At 37.1% G+C, this 15,853-nt stretch overlaps 1 protein-coding gene and 1 pseudogene across 1 annotated transcript in view; one reads left to right on the top strand and one right to left on the bottom strand.

Annotated features, from left to right (window-relative positions):
- The window catches only part of siah2l (seven in absentia homolog 2 (Drosophila)-like), a 44,369-nt gene that overhangs the window by 10,899 nt on the left and 17,617 nt on the right, over positions 1-15,853 (bottom strand). The gene's annotated exons all lie outside the window — the stretch shown is intronic.
- On the top strand, positions 7,123-7,239 carry LOC125253637 (annotated as a pseudogene).

Genomic DNA, 15,853 nt, shown 5'->3' with positions numbered 1-15,853 from the left:
TTAGCCTGACGATGACTGGCAGCACAATCAGGAGGTTACAATTAGAGTGCTACACGAGACGAAGGCTGACATTCGCATTCTTATTTCATTACAATGACATGCATGAGCATTTTGGGGTGGGTGGTAAGAACAACATCACAGTAGGAGTCATTTCATTTCACAGTAACAGTATATATCATGATACGGTTTTGCTAGAAATTAAAATGGGTTATAAAATATAAAAATATATATAAAATGTATATATATGTATCGTGTGTGTGTGTGTGTGTGTGTGTGTGTGTGTGTGTGTGTGTGTGTGTGTGTGTGTGTGTGTGTGTGTGTGTGTGTGTGTGTGTGTGTGTAAATTAATAAAACACTGGAAACTAAATTTTAAATGCTACAAGTCAATTTATGCATCTCAACATTATAAATGTACAGTATGAAAAATGGATATTCATCATTTTGATATTTGCTAGAGATTACATGAAACAGTGTTAATAAATTTTTGGTGTTTTAAAATATTAACTGCATGTATGCGCGTGCATAACACAAAGGTAAAAAAATTGGGAAATAATTGTTCACAATTCAACATCCTCTGATATGATTTAAAAAAAAAAAAAAAACTAATAATCAGCAGATAACTAGTAAGGTACAAGTATATTGTGTTTATCATTTTGAGAAACAGAATACTATTTTTTTACTTGGTGGTGTCAGAAAATCATGCTGAGGAGTGAGGATATAACATAGCAGACAGCAGGATTGGATATTTGTTGACATTTATACTGACACACGTTACACACTGTCACACCACCTAGTCGTAATGAGCATATATATATATATATATATATATATATATATATATATATATATATATATATATATATATATATATATATATATATATATATATATATATATATATATATATATATATATATATGAGAGAGAGAGAGACAGAGAGAGAGAGGATGAATTGGACAATATGTGCCATCCTCTGCAGCTAAAAAACCTGGTGCATTTCCATTTGGACCCCATGATGAGAGATAAAGGACACAGAGAGAGCTAGACTTGCCTTGGGTTCTCAAAACCAGGCAATTCAATTAAGCGATGGGTGCTCATGGATTTATGGGGCATGAGAGATTGACCCGTGATTGCAGTTTAAATTTAACGTTCGCTGAGCAGGGACAAAGACAGATCGTATTGATACTGGTTCAGCACAACAACATAAGGCTTTTTATTTCACATGAGCCAGTAATGTGTTTTCACAGTAAGGCAATGCCATGTGTAATTCCAGGAACTGTTCAGGTAATCTCATCTATTCAAAGTAGCTTGAATAAACAGCTCTCTCTCAAACACCTTTTGAACAACACCAGTGAAATTAAAGAAATATCACGAGTGCTGATATTTAGTACAACAGCATGTTTGCGAGTGTCATGCTTTCTACCAGAAAAGATGTATTCACTATCAAGTTAAGTGACATTTCAGACATATTATGGTCTGGCAATTTCTTTATTTTTTTCCTCTGCCAATAAAATAGTTTGGTTATAATGCTGCAGAGTGCAGACCAAAGATATCAAACCACAAAACAAAAAACCAAAGTACAACACAAAGCATAAAACAAAACAATATATCAATATATTGTGATTACTTTAATGCTCTATAATTTAAATTTTAACTGATAAACATTAGGGGTGTGAATGTACACATATTTGTACCGTTAATTTTTGGTACAGGTCTTTCTGTTCGTTATGCATGCATACCAAAGGAATACAGTGTTGTTTTAACCACTGCACATGCAGACCTTCTCTCCAAGTTTTATAATATATCAATGTTGTATGATATATATGATGTTGCAAATACATCTGAGAAATAACGCAGGACACAGAGTGAACTGCTGCCGAATAAGTGTACAATCAAACTTATCTTAAACGTGAGTGCTTTATTTGAAGCACTAAAAAGGAAAAATCACAAAACTACATGGCTTGCCCTACAGTCAGACGCGCGTGTTGTTTAATGCGATTGAGACGCGTTTTCCTCAGCGCACAGCTTGCATCTTATGGTTGTATACATAAGGGATAAACAATTTGAATGCACTCCGCGCAGGCAACCACCCTCTGCTTTGTGATGGGTGGTTCTTTGCCACTAAGTCGTGCAATAAAATCATTTAATGCACAGCTAGCCATGGATTAGCTTGCTTATACCATGCTCATTTGCCAGTATTGACAAGTTAAAGCTTGTCAAATGTAAAATGACGGTTATTTTCTTCAGCTACCGCTCGTTAGATCTAGCATTTTGTCCATTTTAAATCAGACACAGAGACAAAGTAAGTTGTAAGGTTACATTTATTTTATTGAATTAGCCTATTGAGAGAGATGTGTGTCTGTGCAACGTCTCTCTACTAGCAAAGAATCTGTGAGTTAAATTATTTCAAAAACAGTGACATTACAGCGATTCAGTAGTGAAGTTAATTAATAAAATTCATGGGGCAGCGCTATGGCTGCCGCGTTAAGGAATTTCCCTTGCGGTATTTTTGAGTGGCTCAATAGCGCGATATGCTGTTTTACCGCCATATAAATGTATGTATGTATGTATGTATGTATGTATGTATGTATGTATGTATGTATGTATGTATGTAACATAAAATACATTGTAACTGTGTAACATGGTCATATTCAATAACAAAACTAAATAGAGCATTGAAACAGGAAGTAAGTAACAGGAGAGAATGTCAAAATAAGGGTCTACATAACAGAACATAAACCTGACAGTAAGATCGTAGGGCTATTGTTATATGTATAATAGTTAGTTCCGATCCTTGAATCTGACTAAACAAGAGACTTTCTGCTGATATTTCAAGAGTATAAGCAGAACTAACGTTACTCATCTCTGCGCATTCCAGACGGGTTGTCAGTCAGTGTAGTTACATTGTTGCGCCACAAGGACTGTCTTTGAGTCTTTAAAACCGTTCAACCGTTTGGCAGTTTGATAAGCGATCCGAATCACTGATTCAAAACAAAAGATTCGCAAAGCATCGAATTTCATCAAAAACATCTTAATTTGTGTTCTGAAGATGAACGAAGGTCTTACGGGTGTAGAACATCATGAGGGCGAGTAATAAATGACATTATTTTCATTTTTGGGTGAACTAACCCTTTAAGTACAAGGATGCGCAATATCACGAACCTATTCAAATAGGCTTGACTGCAGTAGTTGTCACTCGCCTTCCAAAAGGGACCAATTTCTGCCAAAGCTGTACCCTCGAAGAGCTCAACAGAGAAGACCACCTGTCAATCAATCAACTGCAGCCCCCCAACACCAAGTGCTCAAATAGCCCAGCGAGACAGTGATGGGATGAGATTGGCAGCCTGCCAGTATGTGCACACTCTAAAATCATTCCCATTTTCTTTTCCTGCACGCACATATGAACACTAGAGAGAATACCAGCTCTTACGCAGACATGAGCAGAATGTAAAGAGCTGAGGAACGTGGAAATTTTAGGGTCGACAGAGTGTGAAATGTAAATGATGGAGAAACTATGAAGGGAAGGAAGAGAGAGAATAAATTAGGAGAAATGTCTTCCCCCTCCCTGATTGGAAGCAGCAGTAAACGACTTGGATACTTCCATGTGGAAATATTTGGCATTATACAAATTTATATTCTGCCACAAATCATTAAATGTAAACAATATTCATTACGCCATCTCACATGGCACACATGCCTGGCTATTTTATAAACCACTGACGTGATATCTCTGAGCAATAATCGGCAATAACATTCATCCACAGAGAAACTAAAGAAAGGCCATGTAAAACTGCCTACATGTACACTGTGTAGCCACATTTTACTAATCACAATCCATCATCAAAATATCATCAAATGTACAAACAGATGTCATTAGGGTTGGAAATTTCATCCAATAAAGTTTTTCAAGAGAACACACATACATACACATATTATATATCACATATATTGCTGTATCGCATGGCTAAGAGTGTGATATTATTGCGTTTATACAACAGTTTGACGACACAAGCATTTAAAGAAATAACAACAACAACGGAGTGTCTTTAAAAACCATCTTTATGCAGAACTACTTCCTTCTGCCATGGATTCAAATCTCAAGTTGACAGTTTAACAGTTGAGCCAAAGCCTCTGTTACTAATTTTAAAATGTAAAAAAATAATAATAAAAAAAAAATCTGTTTGAAAATTTGCAGAGGAATGCAACATCTTTGTCTTTGTCCTTTTAAAAGTTCCCACAGCGCTAAAACAATTTCCTTGTTCTGACTCACTCTAATGCCATAATAATGTAGCTTCCACTGATACTTTTGACGGACCCTGTCTCAATACCAAATACAGCATATTACTTAATTTAAATATTGTTAAAAAATATTTTTATATAACAATAGCCATTATAAAAGAAACACAAGCAAACAATTCAGTCAAACAGTCAAAAGTACAAAAGTAGTGCTCCAGTACAGGATTTAAGTTAAATAACAGTAGTATTTATAAAAAATATGGTAGATTTGCTTGACCACCACGACAGTCGCCACAAGCGGAGTGATACATATGGTGAAACGGTACCAGTGCTGATACTGGAAGAATATTGCACGGCTCTCAGCCAATCAGATTGGAGAACCAGAAAGAACTGTTGTATAACTAATATATGTATATAGTCATGTGAAAAAGTTAGGACACCCTAATGCATTCCATGGTTTTCTGTATCGGGACATAATTAAAAAAAAAGTAATCTAGTCCTTGGCAGGTCTTAAAATATGGAAAATAAAACCTCAGATGAACAATAACACCTGACATATCACACCGTGTCATTATTTATTTAACAAAAATAAAGCCAAGATGAAAAAGCCATGGGTGACAAACTAAGAACACCCTTATTCCATATTCCTTAGGAAATAAGAGGGTAAGTAGCAGTCAGGCACTGCTTATCAAATGCCTTTGATTAATCGATCATCAGCAAGTGTGAGCACCTCTATAAAAACAGACGTTCTGGCAGTTTGCTGGTCTGGAGCCTTCAGGTGTGTGTTAACAATGCCAAGGAGGAAAGACATCAGCAATGATCTTAGAGAAGCAATTCTTGCTGCCATCAGTCCGGGAAGGGTTATACGGCCATTTCCAAACTATTTTAAGTCCATCATTTTACAGTGAGGAAGATTATTTACAAGTGGAAGACATTTAAAGCAGACAACAATCTTCCCAGCAGTGGACATCCCAGCAAATTCACCCCAAGATCAGACCGTGTAATGCACAGAGAAATTGCAAACAACCCAAGAACTACACCTCAGACTCTACAGGCCTCAGTTAACATGTTAAATGATAAAGTTCATGACATTAAAATTAGAAAAACAAGACAAATATGGCATGTTTGGAAGGGTTTCCAGGAGACTGCGGGTGAACATTTGGCTAAACCTGGTACAATGCATGGAATGGAAAAATTTATGTTAAAAATTGTACATGGTCCCTTTACAAATAAATAAAAGACGAAGACTGGAGAAAGCCTCTTCTCTCTCCCTACAAAAACAAAACAAAACAAAACAAAACAAAAAACAGGCAGTACAGCTTAGGTTTGCAAAGTTGCATCTGGAAAAAAACCACAAGACTTCTGGAACAAAGTCCTTTGGCAGACAAGACCAAAATGGAGATGTTTGGCCATAATGCACAGTGCCGAGTTTGATGAAAAATAAACACAGCATATCAGCACAAACACCTCATACCAAAAGTCAAGTATGCTGGTGGAGGGGTGATGATTTTGGGCTTGTTTTGTAGCCACAGGACCTGGCCACCTTGCAGTCATCGAGTCAAACATGAACTCCTCTGCATACCAAATTATTCTAGAGTCAAATGTGAGGCCATCTGTCTGACAGCTAAAGCTTGACCAAGAATGGGTCATGCAAAACTGGATAATGATCTGAAGAGAATGGCTGAAAACAAAAGAATCAAGGTGTTGCAATGGCCCAGAGAAGTCCAGACCTCATATGTACGTACATACATATAGTACATACGTACAGTACATATATACATACACTTACCGATGAGCCAAAACATTATTACCAAATGCCTAATATGCAATACAGAGCAGATCTGCCAAGGAATGGTCTCTACAGGACCCCTGTGGTATATGGCACAAAGACATTAGCAGCAGATCCTTCAAGTCCTGTAGTTTGCGAGGTGGAGTCGCCGTGGATTGAACATGTTGGTCCAGTACATCCCACAGATGCTCAATTGGATTGAGATCTGGAGAATTATCATTATGTTCCTCAAACCATTCCTGAACAATGTGTGCAGTGTGGCAGGGTGCATTATCCTGCTAAAAGAAGCCACTTCCATCAGGGAACACCATTGTCATGAAGGGGTGTACCTGGTGTGCAACAATGTTTAAGTAGGTAGCATGCGTCAAATTTACATCCACGTGAACGGCCGGACCCAGAGTTTCCCACTCCCTCCACTGGCTTGTCTTTGTCCCACAGTGCATCCTGGTGCCATCACTTTACCAGGTAAACTTCGTACATGTACACGGCCGTTCATGTGATGTAAAGGACAACGGGACACATTGTACCAGGCAACTTTCTTCCATTGCTCAAAGGTCCAGTTCTGATGCTCATTTGCCCTTTCGATGGTGGATAGGGGTCATCAGACACTGATTTGTCTGCGGCTATGCAGCCCCATACATAGCAGAATGCGATGCATTGTGTGTTGTGACTCATTCATCCCATAACCATCATTTAAATTTTATATGACTTGTGCCACAGTTAGACCTTCTGTTGGCTCGGACCGGATGCGATAGCCTTTATTGCCCTCGTGCATCGATGAGCCTTGGGTACCCAACACCCAGTCGCCGGTTTGTCATTTGTCCCTCATCGGACCACTGTTGGTAAATTCTTACCATTGCTAAACAGGAGCCTTGCCGTTTCAGAGATGCTCTAACAAGGGCCAAATAGTTATGACAAGGCGACTGAGTCAAAGTCGCTCAGATCTTTATTCCTGCCCATTTTTCCTGCAACCAACATGTTGATTACAAGAACTGATTGTTTGCTTACCATCTAATCAACATATTATGTATATTATTGTAAAATAGTATTACAATTTAAAATAACTGTTTTATATTTAAACATTTATACATTTATATGCCAGCAGCCATATCACCCTGTAGCCCAAGACTGGTTGCCCACTGAAGCTAAGCAGGGCTGAGCCTGGTTAGTACCTGGATGGGAGACCTCCTGGGAAAACCAGGTAGCTGCTGGAAGAGGTGTTAGTGAGGCCAGCAGGGGGTGCTCACCCTGTGGTCTGTGTGGGTCCTAACACCCCAGTATAGTGACGGGGACACTGTACTGTAACAAGCACCGTCTTTCGGATGAGACGTTAAACCGAGGTCCTGACTCTCTGTGGTCGTTAAAAATCCCATGGCACTTCTCGTAAAGAGTAGGGGTGTAACCCCGGTGTCCTGGCCAAATTCCCTCTATAGGACCTTACCAATCACGGCCTCCTAATAATCCCCATCCATTGGATTGGCTCTTTCACTCTCTCTCCTCTCCACCTACAGCTGGTGTGTGGTGAGCGCACTGGCGCCGTTGTACTGTGGCTGCCGTTGCATCATCCAAGTGGATGCTGCACACTGGTGGTGGATGAGGAGAGACCCCTGATATGATTGTAAAGCGCTTTGGGTGTACAGTTGTACATATGAAAGCGCTATATAAATGCCTCATTCATTCATTCATTTTAAAATGTAATGTATTCCTGTGATGCCAAAGCTGAATTTTCAGCAGTCATTACTCCAGTCTTCAGTGTCACATGATCCTTCAGAAGTTATTTTAAAATGCCGATTTGGTACTTAATAACATTTCCTAGTATTGATTAGTATTCACTTCTTTCCAAAAAAAAAAAAAAAGAAAAAAAAGAAAAAGAAATCTTAATCTTATAACATTCCACCTTAGCCTGACCAAATATTACACAACATGACAAGAAACACAAATCACTGGTTTGAAAATCTGTCTAATGGCATGTCTTACCATCAATATCTTCTATTCCTCAAATCCTAATTGGGTAGAGCAAGGCTCAATTGCACTTTCATTCAATTTGAGCCCCATTGTATGACAAACTGCTGTGTCCCCTCCAGTTTAGCCTCCTGGGAGTCATTCAGTTCAGGCACAATAGTCCAAGCTGCCCATCTCTCATAGAGCTCTTGCTGCTCCAAATGGCCCCTGATTAAAAGGCTCTGTTAAGTGAATGGCCAAGTTACTAAGGAAGCAGCTGGATGGGGACAGAGACAGGCTGTAGAAAAAGGGATACAAAGGGAAGATGATTGAAATAGAGACAATTGAGCCATCCCATTAATCTCACCTGACTTCCTTTTACCATATTCACATTGAGGAACTGATATAGGAAGGGACGATATTAAGCTATATATTTACAAAGAGGATTAATGGGCCCTCACTTGGCTTATTTAACTCATCCATGGATTTAAAGTAAGTGCTCGCTAGTTTAATGGGATGAGGAAAGGTCACCCAGTAAGGGATTGATTACGTCTGGCTAAAGAGCTCATTGACTGTGCTTTAATGGACATTAAACAAAGCTTAAGCGATAAGAGCCGAAGGTTAAACTCAATAAAATTCAGCAAAATGTCCAGATGCATATTTATCTCAATGGTTCAGGTGCTTTTTTGCATTTAAAAACCATTGTTGAAACCATTTCCAAATGGTGAAAAATCCAAAATCACAATTTTCAACTTAAAGGGAAAAAATGAAAATTCTGCCATTCTCACCCTCATGTTGTTCCAAACCCATATGACTGACTTTCTTCTGCCATTATGAAAAATGTTTAATTCATTTTTGCCCCACACAATGAAATTCAATTATATCCAAAATAACATTGGCCCCCCATTGACTTTTCATTTTAAGGAGGAAAAAAACAACACATTTTTCAAAACTTCTTGTTTTGCGTACCACAAAGGAATAAAATGGGTTTGGAACAACACAAGGTTGGGTAAATAATGACAGGATTGTCATTTCTGGGCAATCTCTTCCTTGTGAAAAAGAAGTGTGCTTGACTGTATTAAATGTGCACTTTTAGTGTACTTCAAAATTCATTTAAAATTATATTATCTGCATGTACAGTTTTACAAATTATACTTTATATTTTGTAAAACTGTAGATGCAAAAAACTATTTTAAATAAAATAAAAGGCCACTTAAGTGTACTTTCATGACATTGTTTAACACTTCATGTAATTATTCATACCAACGTGTACTTATGATCATTAATTATGTTGTTTTAATAACCTTTTGTCATAATTTAAAGTACACTTATTTTGATGTTTTGCCTAAAATGTAAAATACTTGATTATAATTTTAACTGTAGTGTAATATTTATTATTACATTTAAAGTCAATATATTTTAAATGCACTAAATTGCAACTTTATCATTAAAAAATATGCAATTACAAATTTATGACAGTTTCAATAGAAATGACTTTAAAATATATTTTTGTTTACCATAAATGCTTGTACATTCGGCAGTACACTTTAACCCTATTTCAACAGACAATAGAATTATGAAATTACATATAAAGATGTACTTAAAGCATACTAAAGTAGGTCAAAATAAACACACTTAAGTTCAACTTATTGTATTTAATATAAATTTAAACTATAATACAATTTCATTTAATTGTAAATAATATGCAATTAGGTGTCTGAAAACATTACAGATCACACTTAAAGGGTTAGTTTAGTAGAAGTTTCTGAACCACACATAGGCAGCAACATCATTGCACCTTTCACATCATAACATTAAGATTGAACCACGTTAGTAGTGTGGACTATTTTATCGATATCTTTACTACCTTTCTGGGCCTTGAAAGGTGTAATGACGTTGCTGCCGATGTGTGGTTCAGAAACCTCTCGAATGTCATCAAAAATTATCTTAATTTGTGTTCCAAAGATGAATGAAGGTCTTACGGAGTTTGGAACAACATGAGGGAGAGTACTTCATGACAGAAATTTCATTTTTGGGTGAACTAACATTTTAAGTATACTCATTTCCATAATAAGTAAATTATTTTTAAAAATATGCTAAAGTGTGCTGCTTTTTCATAAGGGCTTCCTTTAAAGTTGTCACAAAGAACTCAATTAACCTATTAACTTTTAAAAGATTAATTGCTTTTTCTGTGGATCGTTGTATCCCATTACCCTGTCTGGATTCCATGATGGGCCATTTTCCTTGTGGCCAGTGAGCCATGATCGGTGGAGAGCCACTGGGAGGTTGCGCGCTTCGGGAGAAACGAGGCACATGTCGCATCATTAAACAGGCCGAGCAGGGAGGGCAAGCAGAATGTGGTCAAGGATCACTGCGTCCATCATTAACGTGCAGGAGAAGCAAAGAGTGACGCATCAATGTGCACATGAGGCAGATACAAAATGCTGCTGACATGGCACCAAAGGTCAATACTGTTTTCCATAGGCATCCTCACATTGTACAGTGAGAGAGCAGGAGGAAGAAGGTGCTTGTGTGCACTGCATTCCAGAGCATCAGATAATCCAATTTGAAGATGGAGCCGAGGATGATATTGCGGAGCGTGTGATGAAAAGCAACTCTGTTCATATATTAAAGGGCTGTACAGGAAATGTAACTACTGTGCTTAAGGGAATGTGCTATTACTTTGTGCTTCCTGTGGAGTGGAGGTGGTAAATGCCTGAAACGAAGACCACATAAAAAACAAAACAAAAAAAAAACAACAAAAAAAAATGCTACTAGAACATGCGCTAGCTGTATAAGTTCTCTCTCTCAAGACTAACATTAACTGGTTTGGGAAGACAGAAAGCAAAAAAAGGGATGATATTATTTTTGCTCATCCACCGAAAACATGCAGCACACATATCTTTTTATATCCGCATTTAATTTATTTAACTACCTAAAGGTTTTATGTATGTGTTTGAAGTTATTATATAACTTTTGTCTGAAGACTGCTATGGCAAAAATAATTTCCCTTTCGGGATTAAAAAAATATCTAAAAACATATCGTTCCTCGTTATTTCAAGCTGAAGAAATCGACACCTACTCTGAGACGCAATAGCGAAGTCCAATTCATGAACGAGCTGATTCTTTTGAATGAACACCCTATGACAACCAATTCGTTTCATCATAAGAAGAATGGCATCTATGCTAATATTAGTCTCTCTGTTTAGGTTTACCTCAAACACATGCATAAAACCTTTAGATATATAATAACTTCAAACACATACATAAAACCTTCAGCCAAATCCGGGATGTATCCAGATCAGATGGAGGACCTGCGCCTAGACACGACCACAACATATCCCTGAAATGTCAGCTAGATTGTGTCAACTATCCCATGTGAAGGCCTCATAGACATGACAGCCAGTGGCACAGATCCTCAACAAAACTGCTTCCATATCGGCATGACGAATCCAATCTTCAACCAGATGGAACTGGATTAAATAATTTGACTGTTCTGATCCCAATCTGACTTATAACCCGTAACAGTGCCTGAATCTTAATCATGCACTGTTCGTTGTTGGCCAGTTCTGAGAACTGGCCCCCTGACTGAGCCTGGTTTCTCCCAAGGTTTTTTTTTCTCCATTTGTGGTCACCTGATGGAGTTTGGGTTCCTTGCCGCTGTTGCCTCTGGCTTACTTAGTTGGGGACACTTTACATTCAACTTGATATTCAACAATGTTTTTGATCTGCCTTCACTGATACCATTCTATGCGAATTGAACTGAGCTGGGCTATGACATCACTGTTTTCTACAGAGCTGCTGTATAGATAAATGAACTAACTTAATAACTAATGATTTTACAATGGAATGAATCAATACTGAATTTACTTAAAGCTGCAGTCTGCGATTTTTCCTCTTTGTTGCCATCTCTTGTTTGAAACCTGCAATTGCAGTCATACGCGGAACAGTTATCTGTACGTGCGTTGTGCCTCGGCACAGCTCGTCAGTGCGGATGAATCTAATGCTTGCTGTCAGTCACCGCACCGGTGTGGATACTGTAATTCAGAATCACAGATTCTACATCTTGAAAGTATGACCAATATAAGAATGTTCACTGGAAAATCTCATCTGAACAAGTAAGTAACATTTCTGCCAGTTTTGTTCTGACCAACTGAGGAAAAAAGCATTAGGCATACAATAAATCATGCTGCCAATGATGATTAAATCTAACGATCGCTTAGCTTGGATCACGCCAAACCGTGCAAATTATTATTACTGTTATACTTTGCACTCAAATTGTTAATGTTAAAGGTCCTCTAAGCAATGTCACACATTTTTAGGCCAAAACATTTTTTGTCACATACAGCAAACATATCCTCGCTATCCGCTAGCTGCCTGTCCCCTGAACACACTGTAAAAAAAACGCGGTCTCTGAAGTCGCCACAAGCTCCAAAAACGGCAACAAAAACAAACTGGTGCAGCCTGAACCACGAAACATAATAAACACGCTCCAGCCAATAACTGACAAGAATCATTTTAAATGCGCGTTCATGACTGTTTCAGGAAGCACGGATGGGAGGGGAGGAGGAGGCGGAGGGAGGGTCTAGCTAGCCTCTGTTTGGTTTGACAACACTTCGAACGTCAACAGGAAGTTACTCCGCTCAGGATCGCTTAGAGAACCTTTAACAACATCAGCATTGCGTGACTGTGTATTTCGTGTATATTAGCGTTACCTGTAGATTTCAATTTCTGTATCCACTCCACAGTCCAAAGTCTTTTGCTTTTTGACTACCAGTGAATCTCCAGTTGTCACTGATGATTGTCATTTGGACCTTTCTGGATTACAATCCGCCATCAAAATGATAAGTTTAAATATTTCAGCTGCTGTGAGAACAGGCTATAAATGATCCGCTACCAGCTGTGTCCTCACATGATAAAACTGATTAGCCTGGACTCCTTCCTTTCTGTTTACGGACATGACGTAATGACGCACAGAGGAACTGCTGCATGCTCAAATTTCCCGTGGAAATCCACCATGTAGCTCTTATTATAAAACATTATTACAAGCTTACTGTTGTGAATCGAGCTAAGATAATAAGATAGTTTTGAACACTGGCTGGTTATGTACATGCTCAAAAATTGATTTTGGATAATTTAACCAAAAAAAGTTACGGACTGCAGCTTTAAGCTAAACAATGACACCATTTTCTTCTAGAGCTGCTGTGCAGCCAAAATTATTTTCCTGTTATCACTGTAAAGCTGCTTTGACAATGTGCATTGTAAAAAGCTAAACAAACAAAATAACAAACAAAAAAACCTGATGAATTGGTTCACAAATCACACTGAATGATTAATTTGTGAATCGGACTGATCCAATTGCAGCTGTTCTTAAAGGGTTAGTTCACCCAAAAATGAAAATAATGTCATTTATTACTCACCCTCATGCCATTCCACACCCCTAATACCTTTGTTAATCTTCGGAACACAAATTAAGATATTTTTGTTGAAATTCGATGGCTCAGTGAGGCCTCCATAGCCAGCAATGACATTTCCTCTCTCAAGATCCATTAATGTACTAAAAACATATTTAAATCCGTTCATGTGAGTACAGTGGTTCAATATTAATATTATAAAGCGACAAGAATATTTTTGGTGCGCCAAAAAAAAACAAAATAACGACTTATATAGTGATGTCCGATTTCAAAACACTGCTTCAGGAAGTTTCGGAAGCGTTATGAATCAGCATATCGAATCATGATTCGGATCACGTGTCAAACCGCCAAACTGCTGAAATCACGTGACTTTGGTGCTCCAAACCGCTGATTCGACACACTGATTCATAATGCTCTGAAGCTTCCTGAAGCAGTGCTTTGAAATGGGCCATCACTATATAAGTCGTTATTTTGTTTTTTTGGTGCACCAAAAATATTCTCGTCGCTTTATAATATTAATATTGAACCACTGTACTCACATGAACTGATTTAAATATGTTTTTAATACATTAATAGATCTTGAGAGAGGAAATGTCATTGCTGGCTATGCAGGCCTCACTGAGCCATTGGAGTTCAACAAAAATATCTTAATTTGCATTCTGAAGATTAACGAAGGTCTCACGGGTGTGGAACGGCATGATGGTGAGTAATAAATGACATTTTCATTTTTGGGTGAACCAACCCTTTAAGTATTGTAGCCACGTATTTAGCTACACAAATCTATTTTCTCCTCATTTTTAAAATACTATGGTATTTGTTTATCACTTTACTTGTTAACACTTGAATAGATATTTTAGTATATTAAAGTAAAAGTAAAATTTAAATTAAATTTAAAATTTCCAATAAAGTAAAATAGTAAAATTTGCTTATTTGCAGATCAATACATATTAAATATCTGCACTAATCTTTCTTATTAGTGTTCACTAATGTGTGACAATACATAGTTCACAAGACGATAAATGATATTGGGTTCACGGGAACGAGAAGAAAATATTTTAACTATTTTTAAGAAATCTTCAATAACAAAATGTCTTTAATTTGACTGAGTCACAAAATGCAATGCAGGTGTATTTTGAAACATTTTAATCCAGGGCCTGTCACTAATGATTATTTTAGCAATAGAGTAATCATTTTATTATTATTACTATTAATCGTTTTTTTTTTTTTTTTTTTTTTTTTTTGTGGTAATAAAAAAAGAACAACAATATCCTTTAAAATGACTTAAAATACATATAGTAACAATTAGACAATAATAATTGGTTCAAATAAAGTATCAAAAGCAAGTAATCGTACAGTTTTATTGAACAACACTGTTAAAATACAAAATGTAACATACATGATATAAACAATCAACTCATATACATTATGTATTAAAACAAATGCCTGCAGAGGGCGCCAACGGCCTGGTGATTGTTGTTGTTTCACTTTACAGCATGATCAAATTCTTGTTTTAATATTGGCCAAACAACATTTAATTCAATTGTCCCCTTAACCTTTTAATATTTGGCCACTTGTTTGCGAAATGCTACAGCCACTGTAATTTCTTGGACAAGAACATCCGGACATCAAAACATACAAACTCAGAACAAGGGTTTAAACTTTTATTGTGAAATCTTGACGAACAACAGTTTGCATATTTATAAACAAATTGATGTTTTCTCCTGTGTTGGCGTAGGTTTGTATATGATTTATGTTACAAATCTGGTGAAATGACCCACATTGCTTTCCCAGATGAACGTTATAAGCAACCCAAACTCGCGGCATATGGCTGCATCCAAAATCGCATACTTCTCTACTATAAAGTAGGCAGAGGTGGGTAGTAACGAAGTACATTTACTTCATTACATTTACTTGAGTAGTTTTTTGGAAAATTTGTACTTTTTAGAGTAGATTTAAATGTGGGTACTTTTACTTTAACTTGAGTATATTTCTAATGAAAAATCTGTACTTTTACTTCACTACGTTTGGCGACGTTCCTCTCGTTACTTTATTTTAATGCAATACTGTACATGTTAAGAAATGCATAGTTTATTCCAAGAACGCTGTCTCTTTTTTATGAACGATGTCCCATTCACAAATGAATCACTTGAGTCGATTCTGTTCAAAGACTTGATCAAACAAGTTGGCAAAACTGTCTAAATTGGTTCGCGAATCAGTTTGAATGATTGACACTGGTAGGTCACATAATAATTTCAACATGACGACTGTACTACGTCCAGATAACATTAATACTAAATAGAACATACTTTTGTAGTGGTTGTGAAGTAATTACTTATTGAGAATAAGTACCTACTCAGAGTATGCGATTTCAGACACATCTATAGAATTTATTAACAATGCAGAGACTGTGTGGAGGGAGCAGCATTTACTGTGAACGGAGCATGTAATGTAAACAATTAAAGCGTCACGCTTC

The sequence above is a fragment of the Megalobrama amblycephala genome, linkage group LG18 (genome assembly GCF_018812025.1).
Source record: "Megalobrama amblycephala isolate DHTTF-2021 linkage group LG18, ASM1881202v1, whole genome shotgun sequence".
NCBI lineage: Eukaryota > Metazoa > Chordata > Actinopteri > Cypriniformes > Xenocyprididae > Megalobrama > Megalobrama amblycephala.
The sequence above is the reverse complement of the archived record's forward strand: the minus strand, read 5'-3'. Positions and strand labels throughout refer to the sequence as shown.